General features: G+C 40.6%; 2 pseudogenes; both read left to right on the top strand.

Moving 5' to 3' along the window:
- The first annotated feature begins 614 nt into the window (after positions 1-614).
- LOC112606731 lies at positions 615-1,560 on the top strand (annotated as a pseudogene).
- A 2,780-nt stretch (positions 1,561-4,340) lies between these two features.
- Positions 4,341-14,934, top strand: LOC112605875 (annotated as a pseudogene).
- The last annotated feature ends 2,490 nt before the right edge of the window (positions 14,935-17,424 follow it).

The following is a 17,424-nucleotide window of genomic DNA, read 5'->3' on the forward strand; positions in this document are numbered from 1 at the left end:
TCATTGAATGAATATTTATGAAGAGCACAGTGTGCTGCTCATGGAAATAGGCACCAGGAGTATAAAACGTAAAATGTGGTCCTGTCTGCAATGACTGACACACTGAGTTATTTCTCAGCCACCAGGCCCAGCCATTTTCACGCTTATCCTAGCGAAGGTCACATTTTCCTCCAGTTCATAATTCATGGTCTTCTTTCCTGTCCATGGATGACCAGTCCTAGTCATGAGGGTGTCACAACCACCTCTTTCTGTATCTGAATTCCTCCACCTGAGAGAAAATTTCAGGCCCAGGATAGAGTGATGATCGGGTCCACAGCCCTGGCCACTTGAGTGGGGTGTTTTGATCCTAATGTTATTCCCACGTCAGTACAGAACTTGTGTGGCAATAAGGAGAAGTCAGGCTTCAGAGTCAGCAAGAACTGGATTTCAAACTGGATTTGAGGACTCCCACCTTTTGATAGGTGACTTATTCTCTGTGAGCCTCTGTTTCTCTCCTCTTTAAAATGAGAACAGTAAATCCCACATGGCAGGGTGGTGGGGAGAATCAGAGATCATATAGCTGGTGATCACATCTGGTTTGTGTTCCCAGGGACACCAGATTAGGGTTTCTGAGCATGGATCCAACCATCCCAGCCTTGGATACAGAACTGGCACCAATCAACGGAACTGAGGAGACTCCTTGCTATAAGCGGACCCTGAGCCTCACGGTACTGACCTGCATCATTTCCCTTGTCGGGCTGACAGGAAACGCGGTTGTGCTCTGGCTCCTGGGCTTCCACATGAGCAGGAACGCCTTCTCCATCTACATCCTCAACCTGTCCATGGCCGTCTTCCTCTTCCTCAGCAGCAACGTTATATGTTCCGCCTCACTCATCAATATCTGTCATCCCATCTCCAAAATCCTCATTCCTGTGACGACCTTTCTCTACGTTACAGGCCTGAGCATGCTGAGCACCACGAGCACCAAGCGCTGCCTGTCAGTCCTGTGGCCCATCTGGTACCGCTGCCGCCACCCCACACACCTGTCAGTGGTCGTGTTTCCTGCTATGGGTCCTGTCCCTGCTGTGCAGCATCCTGAGTGGAGGTTCTGTGACTTCCTGCTTAGTGATCCTGGTTCTCTTTGGTGCCAAACATCAGATTTCATCACAGTCCTGTGGCTGATTTTTTTATGTGTGGTTCTCTGTAAGTCCAACCTGGTCCTGCTGGTCAGGATTCTCTGTGGATCCCGGAAGATACATGACCATCCTGCTCAAAGTGCTGGTCTTCCTACTCTAAGGCCTGCCCTTCAGCATTCAGTGGGCCCTGTCTACTGGGATTCACCTGGATTTGGAAGGCATTTTCTGTCATGTCCATCTAGTTTCCATTTTCCTGTCCTCTCTAAACAGTAGTGCCAACCCCATCATTTACGTCTTCGTGGGCTCCTTTAGGCAGCGTCAAAATAGGCAGAACCTGAAGCTGGTTCACCAGAGGGCTCTGCAGGACACGCCTGAGGTAGATGAAGGTGGACGGCGGCTTCCTCAGGAAACCCTGGAGCTGTCAGGAAGCCGATTGGTGCAGTGAGGAAGAGCCTCTGCCCTGTCAATCAGGCAGGACTTTGAGAGCAACACTGCCCTGCCATCCTTGACAATTACATGTGTTTTCTTAGTGTTGTGCCTCAGCAATGTCTCAGTGGTAACTGAAGATCATCGAATAGATGTTTATCTAATCTGACAGTTCCAGTTTTCACCCACGGAAAGCATTAGTCTGACAGTACAATGTTTAGATTCTCCTTGATATTACCAACACATTTTTCCTCTTATCTTACACTGAAAACTTTTTCTGCAATTTTCTTTTTTTTTTTTTAATGCTTTAAGTTCTAGGGTACATGTGCATAACGTGCAGGTTTGTTACATATGTATACTTGTGCCATGTTGGTGTGCTGCACCCATCAACTCGTCAGCACCCATCAACTCATCATTTACATCAGGTATACTCCCAATGCAATCCTTCCCCCCTCCCCCCTCCCCGTGATAGGCCCCGGTGTGTGATGTTCTCCTTCCCAAGTCCAAGTGATCTCATTGTTCAATTCCCACCTGTAAGTGAGAACATGCGGTGTTTGGTTTTCTGTTCTTGCAATAGTTTGCTGATAATGATGGTTTTCAGCTGCATCCATGTCCCTAAAAAGGACACAAACTCATCCTTTTTTATGGCTGCATAGTATTCCATGGTGTATATGTGCCACATTTTCTTAATCCAGTCTGTCACTGATGGACATTTGGGTTGATTCCAAGTCTTTGCTATTGTTAATAGTGCCACAATAAACATACGTGTGCATGTGTCTTTATAGCAGCATGATTTATAATCCTTTGAGTATATACCCAGTAATGGGATGGCTGGGTCACATGGTACTTCTAGTTCTAGATCCTTGAGGAATCGCCATACTGTTTTCCATAATGGTTGAACTAGTTTACAATCCCACCATCAGTGTAAAAGTGTTCCTATTTCTCCATATCCTCTCCAGCACCTGTTGTTTCCTGAGTTTTTAATGATTGCCATTCTAACTGGTGTGAGATGGTATCTCATTGTGGTTTTGATTTGCCTTTCTCTGATGACCAGTGATGACGAGCATTATTTCATGTGTCTGTTGGCTGTATGAATGTCCTCTTTTGAGAAGTGTCTATTCATATCCTTTGCCCACTTTTTGATGGTGTTGTTTGTTTTTTTCTTGTAAATTTGTTTGAGTTCTTTGTAGGTTCTGGATATTAGCCCTTTGTCAGATGAGTAGATTGCAAAAATTTTCTCCCATTTTGTAGGTTGCCTGTTCACTCTGATGGTAGTTTCTTTTGCTGTGCAGAAGCTCTTTAGTTAAATTAGATCCCATTTGTCATTTTTGGCTTTTGTTGCCATTGCTTTTGGGGTTTTAGACATGAAGTCCTTGCCCATGCCTATGTCCGAAACTTCAGCAAAGTCTCAGGATACAAAATTAATGTGCAAACATCACAAGCATTCTTATACACCAGTAACAGACAAACAGAGAGCCAAATCATGAATGAACTTCCATTCACAATTGCTTCAAAGAGAATAAAATACCTAGGAATCCAACTTACAAGGGATGTAAAGGACCTCTTCAAGGAGAATTACAAACCACTGCTCAGTGAAATAAAAGAGGACATAAACAAATGGAAGAACATACCATGCTCATGGATAGGAAGAATCAATATCGTGAAAATGGCCATACTGCCCAAGGTAATTTATAGATTCAATGCCATCCCCATCAAGCTACCAATGAGTTTCTTCACAGAATTGGGAAAAACTACTTTAAAGTTCATATGGAACCAAAAAAGAGCCCACATCTCCAAGACAATCCTAAGTCAAAAGAACAAAGCTGGAGGCATCACGCTACCTGACTTCAAACTATACTACAAGGCTACAGTAACCAAAACAGCATGGTACTTGTACCAAAACAGAGATATAGACCAATGGAACAGAACCGAGTCCTCAGAAATAATACCACACATCTACAGCCGTCTGATCTTTGATAAACCTGAGAAAAACAAGAAATGGGGAAAGGATTCCCTATTTAATAAATGGTGCTGGGATAATTGGCTAGCCATAAGTAAAAAGCTGAAACTGGATGCTTTCCTTACTCCTTATACGAAAATTAATTCAAGATGGATTAGAGACTTAAATGTTAGACCTAATACCATAAAAACCCTAGAAGAAAACCTAGGTAATACTATTCAGGACATAGGCATGGACAAGGATTTCATTTCTGCAATTTTCATTGTGATAAAAGGAGTTCCTGTCCACAACCCTAAACTCATATTTATACATGTTTCCTACCTGATGGTATCAAAAAGGAAGTTTCCTTATTAATCTCTCAGACTATGTTCCCCTGAAACCATATTCCCTTCTATGACTGGAGGCATTACTGAAGTTAGGAGCTCGATTCTGAATAAGTGAGTTCTGTTATCTCTACATTCCACTGAATTATCAGATATGAAGCAAAATAATGTCGTTAGAGACAGACTCTCTCTTCATAAAAACACTCTCACAAATTGGTTTTATGAAAAGGCTAAATCTTACAATAGCGCTCAGTCTATAGTCTAACATCACACCAATGCACAATTCCTGAAAGCATTTTCTAGAGATCCTGCAGGTGCTTAGGTCACAGGCATTGCAGAACTACCTACTACCACTACCTTGCATTCCTGCAGAAGAAGCCCTTGCCTCCAGGCAAACCCAGTTCAGCTTTTAGAAATCCCAGCATACGGAGGGAAGAATGTGCAAGTGCTAGAATGGGAAGAACACTGGACCTGGTTTCAGGGATTTGGGATTCTCAAGCTGACTGCATGGCCAACATGGGTCGCATGCTTATTCCAGGCAAACCAAGCAGAAGTGAGGTTATGGGATTGCCCCAGTCTGAAACTGTGCCATTTGTGCATTTGTGTTCAGGTATCTCTTTTCAGAACATGTGGGTAAAGTGTGACTTTACCATAACCATGGACTGAAGATAACTAGTGTTGTGATCCAGGTTGCCTGAGAAATTTATGTCACTACACAGTGACTATAATCTCAGTAAGCATGTGTTCTTCCCACCTATGTGGAAGCGACCTAGAATCCAAAGAGACTGCTCTGATGCTTGTTCTGTATGAAAGTGTGGTATCAGTTGGGCACAATTAGTGTCAATGTTATCATTGCTGGCTATAGACATAGATGACATTTGTTTGCTGTTATCTAGCAGTTACAGCAGAGTACAGAAGAAGAAATCTCAATGCTCATGCCCATCATATTGGTTCAATTATTCTGGAGCTTTGCAGGATGCAAACACAAGGAAGGAGAGCAGAGACAGAGTAGATCTCATTCCTGAGTGTGTGTGTAGAAGTGAGTGGATCATGGAAGGCTTCATGTAATAGGTAGAATTTTAACTGATGACTACAATTGACCTAGCATTATTATTATAATTATACCCTCTGTAAATTTTGCCAGTCACTTACATTTTTATATTGGGCAAGGAGAGGTAAATAGGATCTGGACAGATGGAAATGGGAGAAGAGATAATTTACAGTGGCACTGTTAATAAAAGCATAGAGTTTTTTAGGGAATGGTGAATAATTCACACCAGAGTTTTATTCCTTGTGTCACCCCACATATTTGGTCATGATGGCAAGATCCCTCTTAAATAGAATCACAAGACTGGAGTGCTCTGAATAATGAGCATTATCTTTTGTGGTCTTGAAGTGATAGAGCTTGATGTTAGTTTTATGATATTTGTAGGAATGAACTCTATAATAACGTAAAGTCCAGAGAGGGCCAGGCAAGTCAGACCAACAGGACATGCCACAAAGTCAATGCCTTGCTCTCCTTACCCTCCTCACTGGGATACGTCCAGTCCTCCAGGGCCAGAAGGCACAGATAAAACAATTAAAAAATTAAAATAATAATAATAAAACAGGTGGGGGTTAGGGGAGAAGAGAGAAGCAATGGAATGCAGTCCCTTCTCTGGAACAGCATTTTTACCTACAAAACGCCCATACTGGGAGTAGGGGAGATAGTTAATCTTTGAATTAAATTCAACATTTTATTTGTCACATAAAAATTCAAATCTAAACTCTGCATAGCCTTGATATGGATGTCCAAAAATTCCTATTCAAATTCTGTGTCACCATGCAACTCTTTTGTAACGTAATATTTATAGTGACTTCAAATTTAGTTTAATATTCCTGTTTTAATGCTGCTACACATGTGACAGAATAATACATACCAAACTCAGACGTTCTGAAGTTGAAGACAGTTGTCGTTCCCATTCCAGGTGTGCAGGCACCCTTGCCTTCTTATCAAAGATATGTGTAATTATTGGTGAGAGTAAAGATGTAAGATTCAGCCTTAAATTGTATCTGTAAAATGTATGTATTTATTTTTAAGAGTTATTAGAAACAAATATGATAAAAATTTAATATGTGCTTAATTTTGTGTTGGGTGTATGAATGCTAATTATATTACCTTCTAGCCTATGTGCCTGGTTTACAAACTTCCTTCCATCAAACCCCATGTCCTCATTCTTGGTGACTTCAATATCCATAAAGGTAGTCCATACAAGGAAGAGGCATTTCAGTTGTTTTTAAGTTTTCATTCTGAATTAACTGTAGACTATGAAGAAGTTACTAAAATGGTACAGAGAGTTCCTGGATGCCCATCACCCAACCTATAGCAATACTGACATGTTAAGTAAATGTAGCACCAAAACCAGGAAATTGACATTGGTACCATCTAATTATCTACATTACAAATCTTATGAGATTTCACCAAATATCTACAGTACATTGTTACCAAATTTTACCAGTGTTTGCATGCACTCATTTTTGGAGTGATGTATTCCTCTATGTTTCATTGCATAATATTTTGTCACATGTGTAGATTCATAAACACAATCACATTGAATATAGAAGTGTTTCTTCATCACAGAAGAATTTCCTTGGGCTCCTGCTACTGTCACACCCACAGTTTGTTTCTTCCCAAACCCCTCTAATCATTGTCATTTCAAAAGTGTTACTAAATGGAATCATACTGTATCTAATCTTTTGACTTTGGCTTTTTAAATTCAGCATAATGTCCTCAAGATCCACCCAACTTTTTGCAGGTATCAATAGCTTATAGCTGATTTATTTTTAAACTGCTGAGTAGTGTTCCATTGTATGGATGTACTATGCTTCGTTTCACTAATCATAAGCGAAAGGACTTTGCTGTTTTTTCTATTGTGGCACTTATAAATAAAACAAATATAAACATATGTGTATAGATATTTAAGTGAACAAAGTTTTCCAGTTTCTTGGATAAATTTAATGGCTGAATTGCTGGATTGTATGAAAATGCAAAAGGATTTTCCAGAGTAGCTCTACTATTTTGCTTTCTCACTGGCAGTGTATGAGACCTCCAATTCCTTCAAATCTCAGCCAATATTTAAAACTATCAGCATTTTATATTTTAGTTATATTAAGAGGGTAGACTGGTATCTCATTGTAGTTTTTATTTATTGCCCTAAACATTAGTGACGTTGAGCATCTTTTTATGTGTTTATTCATCATGCATATATGTCCTTGCTGAAGCATATGTTCATCTTTTGCCCTGGTTGAATTGAGCTCTCCACTAACTTCATGCCTGTTCCCATAGCACAGAGTGTGGCTGGAGCAGAACACACAACCATGCCTAGCAGTTTCACTGTACATTTATGACCTTGAGCCTGAAGTATTCACTTATATCTCCTGAACAGTCATGTGACATTTCCATAATTGCCTCTCACTCTCCAAAGGAAAATCTTCACACCATCTTCTCTCTCCTGAAACTGCCTACTTTTTTTTTTTTTTTTTTTTAAATCTCTGTCAGGTGATGCTCTTCTGAGAATTACTCAATCTCCCCAGAGCGAACCTACCTGCCCATCTGCCTCTGAGCACATCTCTCTGTATTTTCTCTCATGCCAGGAAATGGGCTCTGCAAATTCCTGTTTGAAACCACCCTTTCCATTTGTGCAGTTTCCCCATTCCCTCCCTAGAAACATTTCATAGCATTATTACTTCTCCCTTCTGCATCTTCAATGTTTCCTTCTCTAATGGATCCTTCCACTGTAATTGAAACACCGCATCCTATTCTTGGCTTAAAACACCATCTAAGCAACCATTCATCTCTATCCACAGCCTGACCTGTCTTCTTTGCTTTGGAAAAAAAAATATTCTCCAAAAAGTTTTCTGTACTCATTGTCTTCATTTTTTCATCCTACCTCAATCTTCTCATATCTCTATCTCCCTCTCTTAGCTAGATCATTAAATTTATGTTTTTTGTTTGAAAATTTATTTGTGACATGATAATAAAGTCAAAACTTTAAAAAATAATCTTTAAATGCATGCGCTGAAAACTGTCATTCCCATTTTAGACCCTCAGGCATCCTTGCCTTGTTAACAAAGGCATATCCTATTATACTCAGTAATAAGTTTATATTAATTCACAAATATTTAATAAAAACAACTATATATTTTTTGTCATACAATATATACATTGGCATGCGTTCTTTTTAAAAAATCTAACAAATTCTGGAGGGCCTTTTATATTAGGTTTGTTGTTCTTTCTGTGCAGCTACAGAGTATTCTATTGCATAGATAGAACATAATTTTTACAGTGTTGGTGGCCATTTTGGCTGTCACCAGTCTTGTACTGTAAATAACACTGCATTCATTAACTTAGTATGTAGATCTTTTGAACATGCACAAATATATCTCTAAGATAAATTCCTAGATGAGGAATTACAGAGAGAGAAGGACACTACTTTATATATGTTTACATATGTTGAAAATTGCCTTCACTGGAAGTTATATCCATCTGCATCCTCAGCAGAAATGAGTGAGGGTACCTGATGCCACTCCATCCCCACACTATAAGCTATCAAACTTTATGGCCGTTTATATTTTGGTAAGTAAAATATAACTCTGTAATTTTAAGTGGCATGTTTTTTATTCTGAGTTGCATTTCTCCTCTTTCCATAGTTTAGGAGCCATTTTTATTTTCTAGAAATTGTGAATCATGACAAAGTTATTTTCCTATTAGCTTTTTGGATTTTAAATTATTAATATCATTTTAGAAAACTTTTTATCAGTAGAGAAAATTTATACTTTGGCTATAACATATATTACCAAAAAATCTCCCTGTTTATTTATTTAATTTTATTAATTTATTAATTTATCTTTTGGGATGGGATCTCGCTCTGTCACCCAGGCTGGAGTGCAGAGGCGTGATCTTGGCTCACTGCAACTTTCGCCTGTCGGGTTCAATCCATTCTCTTGCTCAGCCTTTTGAGCAGCTGGGATTACAGGCATGCGTCACCACACTCGGCTAATTTTTGTATTTTCAGTAGAGACTAGGTTTCACCATGTTGGCCAGGCTGGTTTCATACTCCTGACCTCAGGTGATCTGACCGCCTTGGCCTTCCAAAGTGCTGGGATTACAGGGGTGAGCCACCATGCCTGGCCACAGTTTATTTACATTTTGATTATGATGGTTCATGTCATGCTAAACATAGCTTTTGGTTTTGAGGGTTTTGTTGTGTTGTTGTTGTTATTTTGTTTGTCATGTGAAAAGGTCTGACTCTATCAGCCAGGCTGGAGTGCAGTGATGTGATGTCAGCTCACTGTGACCTCCGCAGCCTGGGCTCAAGCCGTCCTCCCACCCCAGCGTCCCGAGTAGCTGGGATGACAGACATGCACCACCACACCTGGCTAGTTTTGTAGAGACAGGTTTTCACCATGTTGCCCCGGATGGTCTACAACTTGTGAGCGCAAGTGATCCACTGACCTCAGCCTCCCAAAGTGCTGGGATTATAGGAGTGGGCCATCAGCCAGCATTCTTTTTGTCTTTTCTAATATTTTATTTTATGTCTTCTGAATTGTATCCTATAACTGAAAGTCTTTTTCCACTTTGATTTAAAAACTATTTGGCTATGGCTCCTCTAGGTACTTCCATTTTTGTTATAAAATTTTAAGTAGTGTATTTGGATTTATTCTCAAATCATATATAAAGTATGTTTCACCTTTATTTTTTTTCTCACAGTAACTCAGTTGTCCTAATCCCATTCATTGAATAGTGCCTGGTTTACACACTACTTTGATATACAACCTTTATCATAATAGGCATACATTGACGATATTGCAAGTCTTCATCCATCACTGTAATACAGCAAATATTACAATAAAGTGAATCACATGAATTTTTGGTGTCCTGGTACATGTAAAAATTACACTTACACTGTATTGTACTCTATTGAGTGCACAATGGCATTATGTCTAAAGCAATCTACATGCATTACTTAAAAAATACTTTTTTACTAGGAAATCATAACCATTATCAGAACCTTTGTTAGCCAAATGCTTTGCTGCTGGAGGGTCTTGCTTGATATTGATGACTGCTGAGGTGGCTGCTAAAGGTAAGACTGGCTGTGCCAATATCTTAAAACAAGGCAACAGTGAAGTTTGCCACGTCGATTGACTCATCCTTTTATGAAAGATTTTAATGTAGCATGCAATGCTATTTGATAGCATTTTATACACAGTAGAACTTCCCTTAAAACGGAAGTCTGTTCTCTCAAACCTTGCCACTGTTTTTATCAAGGAAGTTGAACAAGATGGAATGTGATGGGAGAGGCTTATATATATTGGATATGGGACAGAGGCCAAGAATCATCTCAGGTAGGGTTTGTGTCTCCAATACCTCTGGCCGCTGATTTGTCCATAGTCCTCATACAGGAAATAACAAGTCTGTCCAGCATCTTCATAAGCCTGGATTGACCACCAGCTTTGAGTCCAGCTCTTGTAGGCATCTCCTGAATTAAGCAACACAAAAGGGTCTTCTGAAGTCACTGAATCCCAGAAAGGCCCTCCACCTTTAGCACAAGGGAAGTCTTCACCGCTGGACAAAAGAGAAAAAGATAAGGGTAAGTACCAAGAACAGTCTTCTTCCATAGTCAGTTATGGTTTTTCCTATAAGATCGTTTCTGTGTTTCCACCTAGGTGCTACAGGCAGGGGATAATGAGCTTGTTTCAAGAAAAGACAGGAGACATGAAGTTTCCTTCTGGAAACAGTGCTGCCAACTCAGACTGTGTTGAGCTTCAACTGGGATCCCCGCTTCTGATTTATCTCCCCATATCACCTCCTTTATTTCAATCACTGAATCTGTCCTCATGGAGAGAATTCTGCCTCTCACATTCATTTAAGGAGCAAGGGGACATGTAGGCATTGCTTCATAGAGTTGAACTGCTGTAGAAGCAGGTTTTGTTGTTTTGCTTACTTTTCTAAATTTTTCTTCCTTGCCTGTCTGGAAAGGTTCAAGGAAGAAACAGACAGTCCCAACTGAAATGATTGAGGAGTGTTTCATGAGGGAAGTATTTACAAAGATGTGCAAAGTTAAGGGAAAGAGACAATGCATGGGTCAGAACCCTAAGCAGCAATGCATAGGGGAGCACTAAGTCCTCCCCTAGGCTGAAAGGGACACGGAAGGAGCAGTTACCATTGTCACCATGGCCATAGCTGTAGCCACAGGGGTGGGAGAGCACCAGCAGGCAGGTGGAGAAGCCTTGCACGGCCAACACAAAGCCACACAGCCTGATAAGATTTGGATCTGTGTCCCCTTCTAAATCTCATGTTGATTGTAACTCCCAGTACTGGAGGGAGGGCCTGGTGGGAGGTGATTAGATTGTGGGGATGGTTTCACATGAATGGTATAAACACCATCCCCCTTTGGTATTGCTGTAGTGATAGTGAGTGAATTCTCATGAAATCTAGTTGTTTAAAAGTGTGTAGCGCCTCCCTCTCTCTGTATTGCTCTTGCTCTCACCGTGTGAGATGCCTCTCTCTTCCTTGGACTTTCACCATGATTGGAAGCTTCCTGAGGCCTCCCCAGAAGCAGAAGCTGCTATGCTTCCTGTATAGCCTATAGAGCAATGAGCCAATTAAACCTGTTTTCTTCATAAACTTGCCAGTCTCAGGTATTTCATTATAGCAATGTGAGAATGAACTCATACACAGGCAGAGAGCCAGGAGGTGGAAATCCGAAGTTGCTCTCCTGCCGTCCTCCAGTCTTCTGCTGGTGTGTCCCAGTGTCACAATTCCACCAGAAGCTAGAATTAAAATGAATCCCAGTGATGTGGGACATAAAAGCCACTCTGTTGGGATGTCAAATGGGACAGAAAAGAATGGAAAGCAAAACCTCATAGCAAATGAGACGATCCCTCTCACCATCTTATATCATCCTAATTACTGGGCATTCTCTGTCTAAAGGTGATTGATTTCTTTCTCATTTTAGTTCTATAGGACTACTTTAATGTTTGGCATGTCTTTCTCTATTGTCACTTCTATGCAGAAATGGTTGCATTCATCAAAAATGCATAGAAAATAAAATGTAATTTAAAAAAGAGAGAACTTTTTTTTGGGTTTGGAATATAAGTTTGGTGGCTCGAATAAAGAATGAAGTAGAAATATCTTAAACAAGAAGGTACAATCGTGCCTCTGGGTCTCTAGGTTCTGAATCTGCAGATTCAGCAAACCACAGGTGGAAATTATTTTTAAAATAAGGTTATGGCAGAGGTATGCATGTACTGAACAGGTACAAACTTGTTTTTCCTTGTCATTACTTCCAAAAAAAGTATAGTAAAACAAGAATTTACATAGCAATTGCATTTTTTCAGTTATTCTAAATAACTTAAAAATGATTTAATGTATCTGGGAGAAAGAGCATAAGGTGTGTACAAATATTGCATCTTTTTATATAAGGAAATTGAGTATCTGCATATTTCGGTGTGTTCTGGGGTTCCAGAAGCAAGCATCAGTGAATACCCAGAGATGACTGTCTGTGAGATCTGAGCTGGAAACTCCAAGGCATCATACATCAGAATTCCAAAACTGCAGCTCCCCAGTCCCCAGGGAGGTGCCCTCATCCTTGTGATCCTACATGGTTCACAGCCACATTAGCATTCCAGCGTGATTGAAAAGGGTGGAGGAAAGGAGGAACTTTGCTCTTTTGATTGATTCTATGAGCCAGGACTTGCTTACCTCACTTTTGTGCACCTTTCATTGAACAGCACCTGGTTATACAATGGCACCCAGCATCAAGGAAAACTGGAATGTGGGTCCTTGTGCTGCCTTTAGACTCGCAGAATTATTATGTGACCAAAGAGGAAAATCAATATTTTGCTAGCAACCTAGCAGTCTCTTCAGCCCCTGACTGTCTCTGATTCTGTGCTCACATCAAGATTTTTCAGGAACTCCTCAGAAAGAATAAATGATGGGGCAGAGAACAGTACAGAAGTCTCATGCAGGGCTCCAGGGACCAGGGGTGGGTACTGGACCTGCTCTTCATGTTGTGATCACAGGAAAACACTTTAATACTCTAGGCCATGGCTTCATCTTATGTTATACGAGGATAATACCATAGATGGTCTTTAAGGAACACATGCTAGATGTTGGTGATACCACAGTGAAAAAGATAGGCATGACTTACGCCTTATGGAGCTTCGAGTTTCATAAGGAAGACAAACATATCATACCATAAATACAGATGGACAAAGTGTTTAGTGCCCTGAGTGTGGATAACAAGAGTGTGGATAACAGAGGTTCTCCTTTTCCTCCCATTTCCTTTTCGCGTCAATCGGTGGTGGCAGCTTTTCTCTCTAAGAGAGCTCATGATGGATGCACTCACTCCTGATGCTTCTCTGTACCTCCCAGAGGAGGGTGTGTCTTCTTTCTACCTGAAGAGTTCCTGCCCATGTGCATTCTTGGGATTCCAGAGAAAAGGTGGCCTCTGATAGGCAAAAAGGAACTCCTGAATTTGTTCCTAAATGCCTTTCACTCTCCTCTATATTGTTCCCTATTTGATTTGCTTCTCCTTCTCTATCTGAAATTTGTTTAGGTTAGTTTTTTTTTTTTAACGCATAATTTTGACTGCCAACTTGGATTTAACTTGAGAATCCCTCCTCTCCTTTATCCCCTCTAACATGTATAATCGACACAGAGTGGTGCTGTAAAGGGCTGGTCAAAGACTGGACCAGCCCTAGTCAGCCCTGTTGGGCTCAAATTCATACTATATAAGTCCCAGAACGAAGAATTCACTCTTTTTGTGTTCCAATGCATTCTTAGCCATATGGGAATAACACTCATTCTTACCTCCTAAGCTCTTCAGATAATGAAAAGAGACAATATCTTAAAAACTCTCAATCAGCTGCTACTATTCAGATTAGACCCAATCTTCATTCTCCAGTTGAAATCTGCATGAATAGCTCTCTTACACTCCAAGACCTACACCCTCCTGTTTCACCTCATGGACATACAGATGTTTGCATCCTAAATAAGTAGTATATTTGAATTTATCTTCAAATCATATATAAAGTATGTTTCACCTTTATTTTATTTCTCACGGCAACTCAGTTGTCCTAATCCCATTCATTGAATAGTGCCTGGTTTACACACTACTTTGATATACAACCTTTATCACAATAGGCATACATTGATGATGTTGCAAGTCTTCTTCTATCACTGTAATACAGCAAATATTACAATAAAGTGAATCACATGAATTTTTGGTGTCCCAGTACATGTAAAAGTAACGAACCAAAGATCTCCTGAAAGAGAGAATGAAACAGGTTTACATTGTGTATACCCAGCAGAACACTTAGTAGTCCCCCATACATATTCCCACACTTCAGTTATGTCCTTCAGTTGCACTCAGACCTCACCCTCACTTACTCTTTCCTCTGCTCTATTGCTGAGCAGTTCAGCTCAGACCTATACCCTACACAAATATTCTGTACAGTTGCCTGTCCGTCCTGTGGCCCATCTGATACCACTGCCGCCGCCCCACACACCTGTCAGTGGTCGTGTGTGTCCTGCTCTGTGCCCTGTTCCTGCCGTGGAGCATCCTGGAGAGGATGTTCTGGGGTTTCCTGCTTAGTGATGCTGATTCTGTTTGGTGTCAAACATCAGATTTCATCACAGTCGCGTGGCTGATTTTTTATGTGTGGTTCTCTATGGGTCCAGCCTGGTCCTGCTGGTCAGGATCCTCTGTGGATCCTGGAAGATGCCGCTGACCAGGCTGTACATGACCATCCTGCTCACAGTGCTGGTCTTCTTCCTCTGCGGCCTGCCCTTCGGTATTCAGTTTTTCCTGTTTTTATAGAACCACTTGGATTTGGGAGTCTTATATATTGTCACGTTCATCTAGTTTCCATTTTACTTTCTTCTCTTAACAGTAGTGCCAACCCCATCATTTACTTCTTCATGGGCTGCTTTAGGCAGCGTCAAAATAGGCAGAACCTGAAGCTGGTTCTCCAGAGGGCTCTGCAGGACATGCCTGAGGTGGATGAAGGTGGAGGGCGGCTTCCTGAGGAAACACTGGAGCTGTTGGTAAGCAGATTCGGGCAGTGAGGAAGAGCCTCTGCCCTGTCAGTCAGACAGGACTTTGAGACCAACACTGCTCCGCCACCCTTGACAATTACATGTGTTTTTCTTAGCGTTGCACCTCAGGAATGTCTCAGTGGTTCCTCAAGGTCTTCAAATTGATTTTTATCTAATCTGACAGTTGCAGTTTTCAACCATAGGAAGCATTAGTCTGATAATACAATGTTTAGATTCTCCTTGATATTGCCAATATATTTTTCCTGTTATCTTGCATTGAATCTTTCTTGCTGAACACTTTTTCTGCAATTACCTGGTATTGAAAGTAGTTCCTGTCCAAAACCTTAAAACTCTACCTTATACTTGTTTCCTACCTGATTATATCGAAAGGGAAGATTCTTTATTAATGTCTCAGACTATATTCCCCTGAAAATCATGTTCCCTTCTATGACTGGAGGCATTACGACAGTTGGAAGCTCGATTCTAAAGAAATGAGTTCTGCTATCTCTACGTCCATTGTATTTTCAGATATAGAGCAAAATAATGTACTTAGAGACAAACTCTCTCTTCATAAAAAACAGTCTAGAAAATTGGTTTTATGAAAAGTCCTCTGCTGTAATTGTCCACAGCATGGTGACACATTGACCTTGGTTTCTAGTAAAGACAACCATGGCCCCTTCCCTTTGAGACTTTGAGAACTGGTAAGTTCTAATTTAGCTCTTCCTGGACTAATAGACCAGTGAGGAGCTAATAAATATGCCCCACCAGTTCCATTTAGGCCACTGAAAACTTCAATATTGGTTTCAAAGTGGAAATTATCTGGAAAACCATTTATTCTTCACTTACAGATACTTTCACCTGCAGAATTCTTCATTCTTCCAGGTTTTGTACAAATTGTTCTGGGTATAACTTTCAGTCAGTTTTATGGCTGTTAACATAAGAAGCAACACTGAAAACATCTGACCTTTCCATGCTAATGTCAATTATAGTATCTGGATAATAACTTACAGTTGGTATAGAATTCTAATACATGCTGTGACATAGATGAACCTGGAAACATTGTGCTAAGGGAAATAAGCCAGACCAAAGAACAATATTGTACGTTCAAATTTTATGAGGTATCAAAACTAGGAAATTCTTGAACACAGAAAACAAATTAGGAGGATCCTGGTGCTGGATGATGGAGAGAATGTGTAGGCATTATTGAACGAGCACAGACGTTCGGTGTGGAATAATGCAAAGTTGTTAAAACGGACAGTGGTAACAGTTACAACTTATTTTGAATGTACTTAATGACACTGAATTGTACACTTTAAATCATTATAGTTAGAAAGTGTATGTTATGTAAATTTTAACACAATTAAAAACAGTTAATTATGGAAATGGGATCAGTGCAAAATTCAGGACTATGCTCCACCAGTGGTTATCCCTTCCACAGATAACTCAAGCAGACAGAAGAGACCACCAAGAGAAGATGTGACATCACAGTGGACTGTGTGCTGCTCACAGACAGTGAGGCTGCCCCTCAGATTGGCCCTCACTGAGGGGAGCTGACAAGTGCAATTTGAGTATGCAGGAGACAGTACAAAGTAGCTATGAAAGTAATAAATAGGTATATAGTTTTCAATTTGTCCAACAAAATTTATTGGTGGCTCTTCTCACACTATTCACAATGTTGAATTCAGGTCCCCTCAGTCCAGATCCATTGCTCTTCCAGCCCCAGCACTCTGCTGATGCTGAATCCCATCTGTTCACCCTCAATTTCCAAATGCTGTAGGAGGACTTGGCTGTAGTGAGGGTTTCCTACAGGTCGAGGAAGCAGGAAGCCAGTGTTTGCAGCCAATGCTCCATGTCAAGAGCTTTGATGTGATGTCTTTAGTTCAGATCGAGGTTATTGGGAGAGTCCACTCAGGGAGTCTGTGATATCAATTGTACAGTTTTGGCTAAAGATGTTGTCTATCATGGGGAATTCTGTAGAGAATTTTCACCTAGCAGTTGAATCAAATAATTCTGTTTCTAACTTGGAAACCTGCTTATTTTGATGTTAGTGAAATTCTTTTTCTTTTGACAGAAGAAAACTTCAGCTTTATGAAAGCTTAGATTCTGTCCCTGAAGCCCAATCTGAACTCACTTGACCTCAGCATTACTCAACTACACCACTTACAACAGTGTACTTGAATTATCTGTCCTCACTTCTTTCTCTTCAACCGTACTCTGAGGTCTTTTAAAGCAAGGATTGTGTCTTCGAATTTCTAATGCAACAGACTAGGTGTGCAATTTAGAAGATGCTTGGTAAATATTTCTCTCAAGTAGCTCCCGCCTGAAAATCACAGGTTCATCCAACATCTTGCAAAGGCTGGCTCAGTCACCAGGTCTCACTGGAACTCGTATAGGCACCTCCCACTTAATAGAGTGTCCTCTGCAGTTGGTCATTCTGAGAACAGCTGTTCCCTTTCGTTGAAGGTCTGCTCACTGCCTCTGGGAAGAAGAATGGAGGGGATGTGGGAGTCTGCTCATGAT

This window comes from Theropithecus gelada, chromosome 14, assembly GCF_003255815.1.
Source record: "Theropithecus gelada isolate Dixy chromosome 14, Tgel_1.0, whole genome shotgun sequence".
Taxonomy (NCBI): domain Eukaryota; kingdom Metazoa; phylum Chordata; class Mammalia; order Primates; family Cercopithecidae; genus Theropithecus; species Theropithecus gelada.